A 12676-nucleotide genomic window follows, 5' to 3' on the forward strand; every position below is an offset into this window, starting at 1 on the left:
TTAACATGAACCTCCTCATCCTCGATCACAGGTGAGGAATGTGATGCTGCTACAACTAAGGGATTGCAAACATGGTAAATAAGATATGATAAAGGCTTATATAAAAGAGGTGGTGTGTGAAAAAAATCAAAAGATACAGTAGCCCTTGTTTAATTCACTATTTTTCTAGGTGCTATTTTCATACCTTATCAATAACATGCCTTTCAAGCCACCAACAATAATATACTCAGAATCATTTTGACAGTACTTTTTTAACCTACTTTTTGGTACTTTTTCAGGTGCACAGTGCTGAAAAGTTATTTTCAACATTTGAAAAATGATCTCATTGGAGAACACTCAAAAGTAAAAGTGAATTGAATAAGGCCCAGTGAGTCGAAAAGAAATTAAATTTCCTCAGTTGATAACGTTTTTTTACTTACTTACTTTTCGACCCTCATAAGGATTTTTCCAACCCATGTCTCTGACCTGCACAACACGCCAAACATGAGTGCCACGATCAGTCCTCCTGTACCAAGTTTCCTGCCCATAGCCTCACAGCAGCAGAAGTGATGTGAACTGTGGCAATGTGCAGAGCTGTCGTTTTACCATTTTGGAAGTTGTAATCTTTTAGTACCTCTCCTCATTCCTGCTTCACACTTGAGCAGGAATCACGCGATTCCCGCTCAGCGCAAAACACTTTTTAAAAAACGCTAGCCTATGTAAGTCTATGGCAGTGTTCTCTTAACCGCAAACGCGTAAAATGCAGCACTTTGCTGGCGATTCGCGATCGCGATTAGCATGCATAGCACAGTTAATCGCGATCGCTCCCAAAACTTTTCAGTCAATCGCGGAAAAATCACTCCCGCAAAACGCTAGCAGTAATAGCCTGCGTTTTGCGCTTTTAGGTGTGTTTAAGCTCCTGGTCCTTAAGTGGTTATAGTATACCTGACCCAAGGACAAAACAACCTAAAGTAAACACAGAGATACGTTCATGCTGAATACACATACCTCTGTTCTCATTCTACCCAGTCTCTAGGGGGTGTGATTAGAGGTGTGGTGGGGGCGTCTTAAAAGCAGCCCATAAATACTCATCTTTAGTGCATTATAGGTCATCCCTATGTATGGGAATGCACTCGCTAGCACATGGAAGAAGGCAGTCTGCCACATTCTGTAAGCATACACTACAGAAGTATGAAGTACTCAGCTGTCTTTAACCCAATTACAGCAGGGTCAGGTAAGCTTATATGTGGTGCAGGCAAGAATAACCTGCTGCTAAACATTCTCGAAGAGAAACAGAGGTGCCAAAAGGATAAAACAGGCTAAAAAGTTTAAAAATGCTTGGAAGGCAGTGGTGGACTTACCTCCTAAAAGCAGACACAAAACTGTCAATTTCAACAAGTATACATTTTTTAATACACTCCCCAAAGTGTTTGCAACGCGTTTCACAGGTATATTCCTGCTACTTCAGGCAATGAAAAAAGGAGCATACAACAGTAGGAGGTCAGGGATGCACTTGGCGCCAACCTTATACTGTTGTATGCTCCTTTTTTCATTGCCCGAAGAAGCAGGAATACTGCGAAACGCGTTGCAAACACGTTGGGGAGTATATTAATAAATTTATACTTGTTGAAATTGACAGTTTTGTGTCTGCTTTTAGGAGGTAAGTCCACCACTGCCTTCCAAGCATTTTTAAACTTTTTTACCTATTTTATCCTTTTGGCGCCTCTGTTTCTCTTCGAGAATACTCGTATCCACCCCTGGTGGAGGGGGATACCCCTTTGTTTCCTTCTACAGAGAGCGACTTCTTAATCGTGAGTGGGGACAGGTCTAATCTCCTCACCTTCCTATACAGTGTTTGCTTAGGAGGTAACCCCGGATTATGAGTATATATTGTACTCTTTATATATCCTACCCACCATCCGTACATACTACACTATATTGGGCTCTCGATGTCATCTCTTTTGTGACACTAAACAAGACAGGAATGGTGGAGTATAACTTTTAAAAAAAATATTTAGTAACCGTTTGGTAATAGCTACATACTGTAGTAGACAAGATTGAAAGAGATACAAAATCATCAGGTTCTTCCATTGCCAGATGTTCTTTCAGATGATCCAAGGGAAGGCAAACAAAATTCCCAGTGACGCACATTCCAAGTCCGTCCGTCAAATTTTCCCTTTAATTTAATTTCCCTTCACTGAACCTTTTCATGTGCCATTAAATCTTTTATTTTTTAAGAGCGGGTGCCAAAACTGTACTCAGTGCTCTCACCACAAAGTACAGTTAGCTGTGTTACAGTGCATGTGGGTACAGGGAAGCATTTGTGTTCATTATACAAGCTCATCATCACATAACACTTGAGCAAAATGTATTGTGAACTTAAATCATTTTTTTCTAAACAAACGAATATTTTTAAATTACTTAATGTGGATCTGATGTGACAATAAACGTGTGCGATAGTGAATTGTATGTATAGTACAGACAGATGATAAATAGAACATTAGCAGTATAGATAAGAATCTCATATTTCTATTTTCAGTTTTATAGCCCTAATTTTGAGATCGCATCAGACTGTCACAACTACTAGAATCAACACTCTGCTTTGTTTAGCTGAAAAAGAAGCAAAAGTAACAACCCTTTGAACTGTCCTGTAATAAAACCTAATGAATTGCCTTTTCCATGACAGATATTAGCCTTTTAGCTTCTATTTACTTTTCAGTAAATCTGACTGACTTTGACAAGCTGTTCCACAAGCTCATTTGTATAGATAGGAACTCAAGATTTTTTTTTTTTTTTTTTTTAAATGTGTCCATACATCTAGAGACAGATCTCTCTCTCTCCCTGCTCTAATCTGATCATATCAGCGAGGGATCTGTTGACTGCTCATCCACTGCAGGCTGAATGCCAATTAATTTCACAATGAAACCTCTGGGAAATCGGCCCCGTGACGCCACTTCCACCATTGTCCCCCCAAATGTTCATGATGGGTGTGATGTCACACACATCAGTGCTATACGCAGCAGTCACGTTGGATGTGAGTGGGGAAGAAGCAGCTGAACACTCACGGTCGGTGGAACAGGTAAGATTTTAATGTACAGGCATGGGGGTCACAAACATTTTGGGGGACAGGGGCTTTGGGCTTCTTCGCTCATCCTGATACTGCATGCTGTTATCGTTGTGCACCAGATCAACCACGTCAGCCCGAGATTTTCCAGCTTGCTTGACTCGTCGAATGAGCATGCTTGTTGTGGCACCAAACTTCATTCGATTGGATAAAATTATAAGGGGAGGGGTGTGTAAGTTACAGTACAACAAAGTTTCACACTTACCTTTCAATCGAAGCCACAAACCATTACATTGATATTATACTTTATTAAAATACTTGTCAGAGTGAATAATATGGATGTTTTAAGAAGGCACTTAAAAATGGGCTACATACCAATATTACTAAACTGCCCACTTACAATATGCCAAAAAGATTCAAATCTTCCGGAGCAAAGTCATTTTATAAAGGTGTACATCGGCCTCGGATGAAGCTGGGTTAACACCCTGCAAAACATTCGTAAGATCAGGCACCCCCTCCTGGTACCCACAAGCTGCCTCCTCTTCACCTAGCTTCAGCACACTTGATAAGTATATTTGTATATACTGACTGTATGAAGAGTTATTACGTACTGCTTATGCATTGGATTCAGTGAAATTGCAATTTAAGTTATAGTACCATACATCTTTCTACTCCTGGACTGTCATTCATGGTACTTACTCTGTGGTTTAGAGCACATAACTTTGCTGGGTGGTTGTACTGCTGCAGTAAATCTTGGAATCAAGCATATATGAATACAGCAGGGTCTGAGTGCCTGCCACCCACCTCTCTGTATTGTCATTTTATTGTAAGATCCAAATTAAAAACGTTTTCGTCTCTCAACCATAACACTATGTTTGGAGAGAACTCAAGGCCAATGTAGAAAAGTATACTATGCTTACTGTAAAGCATGGATCTATGTTTTTGTGGTGTGTTAATAATCGTGGCAAAGGTAACTTAGTGAAAATTAGCAGGCTACGAGTAAGGATGCTTTAGTCTGAAACATACAGAGAAATACACAGAGGTGCTTGGCCACGCTACAGACTTTCGCGAACCGCAATAGACTTCAATGGGGAGATGAATTTTGAAAACTAGAAACATTAATTCTGGCCAGAAAAGTGATGGAAAAGATGTTTCAAGGGGTCTAACATTTGAGTTTTTGCATGGATGAGTGGGAAAGATGCCAAAAGTCCTGGGGAAAAATCTGGATTTGATGCAAAGCAGCGGTTTAAGGGCAGAAATCACATTGAATGCTAAATTGCAGGCCTAAAGTGCTTTAAAACATCTTGCATGTGTATACATCAATTAGGGAGTGTAATTAGAGTACTGCTTCACACTGACACACCAAACTCACTGTGTAACGCACCGCAAACAGCTTTTTTTGTAGTGACGGCCGTGCTGGACTGGTGCACACCCTGGCGAGGGCTAGCAGCGGCCTTAAAAATTCAGGAAACCGCCTGGACCCTGTTGGTGGCGGCGGAGAAGGCAGTCAAGCGCTCTACAGGCAGAGATGCTGTGTGGGAAGCGACTTAGTCTTCGGGCAGGCAGCCAGAGATGCTGTGTGTGGGGACTGACTTGGTTTTCGGGCAGGCAGTAGCCCTCCGGGACCCATGCCTCATTAATTTTGATAAAGGTGAGGTACTGAACACTTTTGCGACTTCTCTTCTAAGTGACAATGCCTCCAGCTGCGCTGAAGGTCGTTCCTGACAGGACGCTTGAGGCAGGGCAAGACAGAAGTTGGATGGCAAATTGGGACAGCTCTGGCCACAGGTCAAGCCTGCGGACCCAGTAGTCCAAGGGTTCATCGCTGCTCACAGTGTCTACATCCACACTTAAGGCCAGGTAGTTGGCTACCTGTCGGTCGAGGCGTTGCTGGATCCGGAAGCGCTAAGGCGAAGTGTTGGATTAAAGAATGTCTGCATTAGGTAGGTAGGTGGGTGCACTGAACACAACAGGTAGGTATATGCAGTGATGGGTATTACAAATGTGCACCTGTCTCACACACACAGCCGTGAACAGGTGCAATGACTGGTGGCATTAATGCGTGCGCTCACATAGATAGGCAGGTAGGTAGGTGCACTGAACAGTGAACAGGTGCAGTGATTGGTATGGGATTACAAATGTGCAGCTGCCTGTCACACACACAGGTAGTCACTAAATGTGCTGGGCCTGGCAGTGGCACAGTAGGAATTACACCAGAGGCCAGCTGCGACTAACTGACAGAGCTGTATATAATGCAAGTGGGCCACAAAAAAAAAATTAGATCACAACAAGATTAGCTCTCAAAAGAGCTGTTGAGGGGTGCTTTTTTAGCAATAAGAATCAGCAAGGAGCAAGCTAACAAGCCTACAAGAGCCTAAATAAGCTTTCCCTATGAAAGTCGGCAGCAGCTCTCCCTTCTCTAATTACTGCAAGCACACGAGTGAGTCCAATGCTTGACGCTGCCTGCCTTTTATAAGGGGGGGGGGGGGGGCGCTCCAGGAGGGAGTGTAGCCTGATTGGCTACAATGTGCCTGCTGACTGTAGAGTGTCAAAGTTGACCTTAATGATGTAGTATAGGAGGCGAATCGAACCGCCATAAAGTTCGCACACAAAGGACTTGACAGTTGCATCACTTGTATACAACACCCTCCCTATACTTGTAAGGGAGTAATTTTGGGTACCTGGAGTCGTGTTGATTCAAACTGCGGATGATTTTTGAACCAAATCCACAGCCTTCCTACAAATTAGACTAAGGAGTCGAGGAGTCTGGGCAATTTTGGGTACCTGGAGTCAGAGGTTTCATAAAATGAAGAGTCAGATGATTTTTGTGCTGACTTCACAGAACTTAAAGAGGAACTCCAGTGAAAATAATGTAGTAAAAAAAGTGCTTCATTTTTTACCATAATTATGTATAAATGATTTAGTCAGTGTTTGCTCATTGTAAAATCTTTCCTCTCCCAGATTCACATTCTGACATGTATTACATGGTGACATTGTTACTGTGGGCAGGTTATTTAGCTGTTTCTAGCTGCTCTGTCTGTTACAGATAGCTAATAACAGCTATTTCCTGTCTCTGAACATTGTTACATTGTGGCAGTTTGCCAGCAGTACCGCGGTATTCAGAGCCTCTTGTGGGAGGGGTTTCAGCACAAAATCAGTCACACAGCGCCCCCTGATGGTCTGTTTGTGAAAATCATTGTCTTTCTCATGTAAAATGGGGTATCAGCTACTGATTGGGAAAAAGTTCAATTCTTGGTTGGAGTTTCTCTTTAGGGGTGCCATGACCAGCATTAGGGCCTGAGGAAACACTTGTAGTGAGGCATATGGGTGCTTCTATCTTTACCTACATAAAATAAATGTGTATAGTCACAGGAGTAGCACAAGAACCAGGGATTTTGTTTTTTCCCTTACAGGGAATGTTGGCCTCCACATCCTTGTTTGCTTTAGCTAAATGTATTTGTGAAATGTTTAAATTTGTCAGATATTTTGTTTGTGGTCTTTAAAGAGATTTCTCCTCACTTTGTTATATAGGTAGAAAAAAACCAACGTTTTGTAAGAAATAATACCTTTTAATGGCTAACTAGAGTTAAATGATGTCCTCACTTTGTTGTGACTCTGTGTGCTAGATGAGGTGTAAATGAAGTTTCCCCAGCAGAGCCCTATAAGGACAATGTCTAACACTAAGGACCAGTTCAGATGGATGGCTGCCGGCGTCTATCCACGTTGTTAAGCACAGAGATCCACCGCGTCCTACATTGAGATGGATAGAAGTGTTCCACCTAAATGTATTTACCGTTGATTGCACAAGCTCCCGGTCTTTCAAACCTTTCCAGATTGGTGCAGGTAGCTTCCAGCTGCACTTGCATTCATGGTTCCTCATCCCCCAGGGGTTCTAAATGTGATGTGACGATGGAACGATGATAACGCCAAACACTTTTCTCCTTGGTATCAGGAAAAGGTGTTTAGCGTTGGCTAAATGAGGAGTCAGCAGCTGTCCATCTGAATCAGCCCCAAGGCCCCATTTAACTAGGAGCTTGAACTGCGCGCTCATGTCTGGTGCCCTCTGGATGTCACCCAAAATTGCAACATATCAAGTCTAAGCATAGCTGCAGCCATACTCATATATAACTCCATAGGGGGCTGTCTCTTGAACAAGCACCCAGACGAGACATTAGAGCAGGCGACAGGTCTTAAAGAGACTAACTTAAAAAAATTTCCCCTGGGGGTACTCACCTCGGTAGGGGGAAGCCTCTGGATCCTATCGAGGTTTCCCCCGTCGTTCTATGTCCCATGGTGGTCTCGCTGCAGCCCACTGAATACACAGCCGACAATTTGTCAAGCTGTGCAATATTTACCTTTTCTGGCTCCAGCGGGGGCACTGTAGCTGCTCCTCATTCGGAAATGGGCTTAAATAGCCGATCTCTGTTGGGTCCGCTATACTACACAGGCGCAGGAGACTTGCACCTGCAAAGTAGAGTGGACCGGCAGAGATTCGCTATTTCTGCCCATCTCTGAGCGGAGAGCCGATACTGCGTCTGCGCTGGAGCCGGGAAGGTAAATATTTACATCCCCCGCCGTTCAGAGAGCTTTATTGCTGCCGCCGTGGGACACAGGTGGATGGGGGAAGCCTCAATAGGATCCGGAGGCTTCCACCACCCGAGGAGAGTACCCCAGGGGAACTTTTTTTTAGTTACAGATTTTCTTTAAAATCATTGCCTTCAGTATCCAGTGTTAAAAGGGACTAAGTCTAACTCCAGTTTCAGCTTGCTCCACTAAACCCATGCTAGGAAGACATTTACCAGTATATTTTTTCCAGTGGAACACAAAGCTTTATGACACACAATTGCACTTGAGTGGAAATAACGACACAAAACCAATAAAGGACATTCAATTGTAGCATAATTTATATACATTTATGGCTTCATACAACAGATTGTTCTTGTGTCTGTAAATACATCAGGCACTTGTCGCTAGATATTGAAATTGTTAATACAAAGGAACATGACAATGTTGCAACACACCAAAAAGCAGGTTTTTTCTTTACATGCCACCATTAAACATATTGCTGATTTATTGAATTCACGTTACATGATTGCTGGTTGGATAAAAAAAAAAAAAAAAAAACACACACAACAAAAACTCTCGCTAGCAAAAGCGCTTCGCAGCTTATAAGGACTATACAAAGTTAAAATTAATAAAATTAGTCATAAATTAAGGAATATAACAATAATATGAAAAGATGAAGAATACATCAGTAAAAGCACTGATCATATTATCCAGTGGTTTAACAAGTGCAAATGTTATATACATATTTAATATTGGTCAATTCTATGCTTCCAGAATCTTTAAAGGTGCTTTCCAAGATATATAAATTGCAGCCTTACTTCTTACTCCATCTCATATTCTGAGGAGGAGGTTAAAAGGTACTATACAGCCTGAAATATATTTTGTGTGTAATCTGTTCTCATAAAAAAGTTATGACTTGCCAGATCTTTTTCCTGCAACTCCACCCTATAACACCCCCCCCCAAATGTGCGCCTTGCCATGGCAAGGGGGTGAGGCCAAGCACCAGGATTCGGCGCACACGGCGATTCGTGAAAAAGTTGCAGAGAAAGTGGAAACAACTTTTTATTAACAAGTTATGTAGGTAGAAAAAGTTTTGTAAAAGTACTACTTTTTAATGGCTAAGTGATAGCGTTAAATGATGCAAGCTTTTTGGCAAATATGTCTGAATAAGGAGACTAGATCCCAGAAATCTTAGCCATTAAAAATGCATTACTTTTACAAATCTGTTTTTTTCTACCTACATAATTTGTTTGGCTAACACTGTACAGAAACTTTTTTGCTAATATTAACAGGTTACAAACAATGTGTATTTTAGGTCGAATAGCCTCTAAGTCACACTGCTTGCATAAGCAATAGCGACTCCATTTTCTGATGTCAAACGAAGGCATGGTGGTGCCAATACGCTATTGTTACACCACTTGCAGGTCTAGGGGGCCGAATTCGCTAGGGCTCTCTGGGGCCAGAAATCCTGAACAAGCAGTTGAGTGATTGGAGTCACATACATACCTTCGCAGATGCAAGTTTTTATTTACTGGTATTAAAAAAAAAAAAAGTTTTGCCAACAGGTCCGTGTGTGTTGAAACTGATCAACAATGTAGTAAACTTTCAGTAACCCTTACTACACAAGTCCAATTTGACCCAGAGAAGGGTTCAAACTGCCACAAAATATTAGTTTGAACTGTAATGATTTAAGGTTTGCAGCATCAGTCACATTTTCTAATTATCTTTATCTGAGAAAAACCTTAGGGCCTGAGCCCACTAACGCAGTTGTGTCCACTTTTCAGTTACACATCAATGTTACCGATTCTGAAAAGCGGATACAAATGCATCAGTGGGCTCAGGCCCTTTACACTACTTGCAGATGGTGTATTAAAATGGAAAATCTATATATGTCCCAGCAAGTCAGGAGAAGCAAGAAATCCTTTGTACAGGTGAAAATTTGTTGAGGTGAAATAGAACCTTCTCTTATTTCTGGACAGTAAGACTGCATAGAAGCAGTATTCTTGTCCTTGGCAATTTCTAGCTGTAAAACTTCCCCTGCAGCCCAGTTGTAGAGCTGGCGAATAAATGCAAAGGATTTACTAGGGTACATTTTTATTGTAAACATTAACCCCCTCCAGCACCAGTGCCCCAGCAAGTATCTGAACTTGCATTATAAACAATGAGTTCAGCACTGCTTTATATACTGGAGGCAACAATGGGCCACTCAAAAATATTAAAAGAACACTAAAAACACTGGTTCAATTGTAAGAATTTTACAACCATGCAACGGCCCAGAGATCCTACATCTGGCTTAACACTTACTGAAGTGTCCAATACAGCCAATGTTCAGTTACAAAACTAAGCACCTACATATGTACTGTAGGGAACTATAGATGGTTAATAAGATGAAAAGAATTCCGGCTTGCATGCAAACTTAATTCAAACTGCGTGAAGCTTGAAATCTGGCCAAACATTGCCTTTCATTTCTTTGGCCAATTTTCAAGCTGCATCCATTGATCACCTTTAGTGAGAGTTAATAGGTAACAAGGACACATGCCTCCTAAAAGTAAACCAAGCACCATTTTTTTTGCACCAAGGGCTTCTCAATAACACATTTAATATGCATGTCAACAATATGGCTCATTAATTAAAAAAAAACAAACTTCAATTTTACATTTAAAGGTTTAGCAGAGGCTTTTACTTCCGAGGCCTGTCTGGCCGTGCAAGTTAAAGACCAATAAGGACTGATGTCATTACAAACAATAGCAGAGTGCAAACAAAGGCTTTCATTGGCAAGGGGAGGGTATATTGGACACTGTGCTTTGAAGAGTTCACACACGTCACAGATGCTATCTTTACACCTTCCCCTGGATAAATAAATAATGAGCAGCTAGAAGGGGAGGGGGGACATGGCAGCTCCAATAGAAATTATAAATCAGGAAAATAAAAAAAATAAAAAAGGTGCTTGGTTCCCTTTAAGCCAATGATTGGAGACCATTGTTACGAGGTCAGAAGCAGAGGTCAATTTTAAATCCTGGAAAAACCCCGTCAATTATGGGTGCACTATACTCTGGAGCTCATTTGGTAATAATCTTCAGCAGTGACCCAGTTCACACCTTATCACTGTTGAGGCCCAAATGAGCTGGTGCAAAAAAACAAAACAAAAAAAAAAAAAAAACACTATTGACATCAATAGCTTGCTCATATTGCACATGACATACCGTGTCCAGTTACAAATGACTAGCAAATCTGCCCCAGATAAGGGCACAAGCAGGAGACATGTCAGACATGATTACTCAGTTACCAGGTTTAACATCCAACTAGGCAGCAGGCTTGCACCGAACAAGAACATCAGCTTACCAAAACAAACTTCAATAGCTGCATGTAGATAAACTTTATACATTTCATATACCGGTACACCTCTCAAAATAATACATCTCTGTGCAAAACTGACTACAAAACACAAGCAGAGAAACAAAGAAATGCTGCATAGATCTAACTATCCACACCAGTTGCAACAACAGAGTATTGGTCTAGCTTCTACTACGGTAAATTGTCATAGAATATTCTAAAAGTGAGGGGACTGTGGAGGCTGTCATCTTTATTACTTGAAAAATGCCATGACCGGTCTGTCATGCAGATCGTTTGGCTTCAGATGTCTGAGCTTGGAACCTGCAATGAGCTGCTGCTGGTGTCATCAGGACACCAGATCTCCGTACTCTCTGGCTTTGTGAACTCGATGGGTATCTGAAGCAGAGGACCTGCACAGTGGCCAGGCAACAGCTTCCACATTCTATTATTTTGTAATATTAAAGGGCATACAGATCATCTGAGTATAGCCTTGGAACCAGGAATCCACGGAAGCTGTAATTGAGGGAGGTATAATTCTCTTAACATGCAAATAAAAGTACAACACTGACCACCGCGCTGGCAAAACCCGCCATGCAATATAAATATCATATGGACTTGCTGTAGGGGCGCTGCTGCCAGATCTGTTCAGGCATGGCATCCCCCCCCCAGTGGATCAAGGTGTCAGACTCCTCTCAGCACCATGCAGAGCCTTGTAATAATGGCATTACACTGGCACATGTGCAAGGCAGGCTGAGCTACAGGGCATGAGCTGGCACGACCCTTAGCCCGATGCTACGACACCTCCTTGCTGTAGAATGTGGAGGTACAGACCCTCTAGATCACCGCCACCACCGCATTTTTGCAATCACCCAACATCCCCCCAGCACAATGGGGGAAAAAATGCTAAGGGCCCTTTCACACCAGAGGACTTTATCGGCGTTTTAACGCCACAGCCGAAGTTGGCGTTTTCTAAGGTAAAATGAAAGTCCATAGACTTTCATTTTACCCTTCACATCTAACTCGGCGTTTTGGAGCTTGAGTTTCAACGCTCCCAGGAGCTTTTTCAGGGCTGTTTACAGCCGAAGTTGGCTGTTGGCGTTTCAATGATAGTCAATGGAAAACGCCAACTTCAGCGTTTTCAAAGCGTTTTACAGCTGACTTGTTCACTTATCTTTATAGAAAAAAAAAAAAAAAAGATGTTTTCATATGAGCTGTAAAATGCTTTCAAAACGCTTTGAAAACGCTATGTATTGGCGTTAAGCAAAAGGCTGACTTTCAGCCTTTTCTACCGCAGCCTCTAGTGTGAAAGAGCCCTAAGGGCCATGAGTGATCACAAAATAGGATTGGAAAGGGTTAAACCGATAAAAGCCAGCAGCTGCAGGCTTTAATTGGTAACATTTAAAGTAAATGTAAAGGTAATGTTAACAAAAAAAGTCAGATACTTACCTATGGACAGAGAAGGCTCTAAATCCTAAAGAGCCTTCCCGGTCTTTTCTTACTCCCCTCGTTCCAGTGCTGTCACCCCTGTTGTGTGTACTCAACCAATTGGCTGAATACATGTCCGTGAGCCCTTGGGAGGCTTCAGATGCACTCGTGTCCCTCAATGCTTCTGGAGACGGGCGGCTCCATACTGCATTTGCATGAGCACACAGCACTCTGGTACACGAGCGCTTCCGATGCGAAGGAGACTGCGCTGGAACGAGGGGTACAAGAGAGGACAGGAAAGGCTCTATA

The sequence above is a fragment of the Hyperolius riggenbachi genome, chromosome 2 (assembly GCF_040937935.1).
Source record: "Hyperolius riggenbachi isolate aHypRig1 chromosome 2, aHypRig1.pri, whole genome shotgun sequence".
NCBI classification, from domain to species: Eukaryota; Metazoa; Chordata; class Amphibia; order Anura; family Hyperoliidae; genus Hyperolius; species Hyperolius riggenbachi.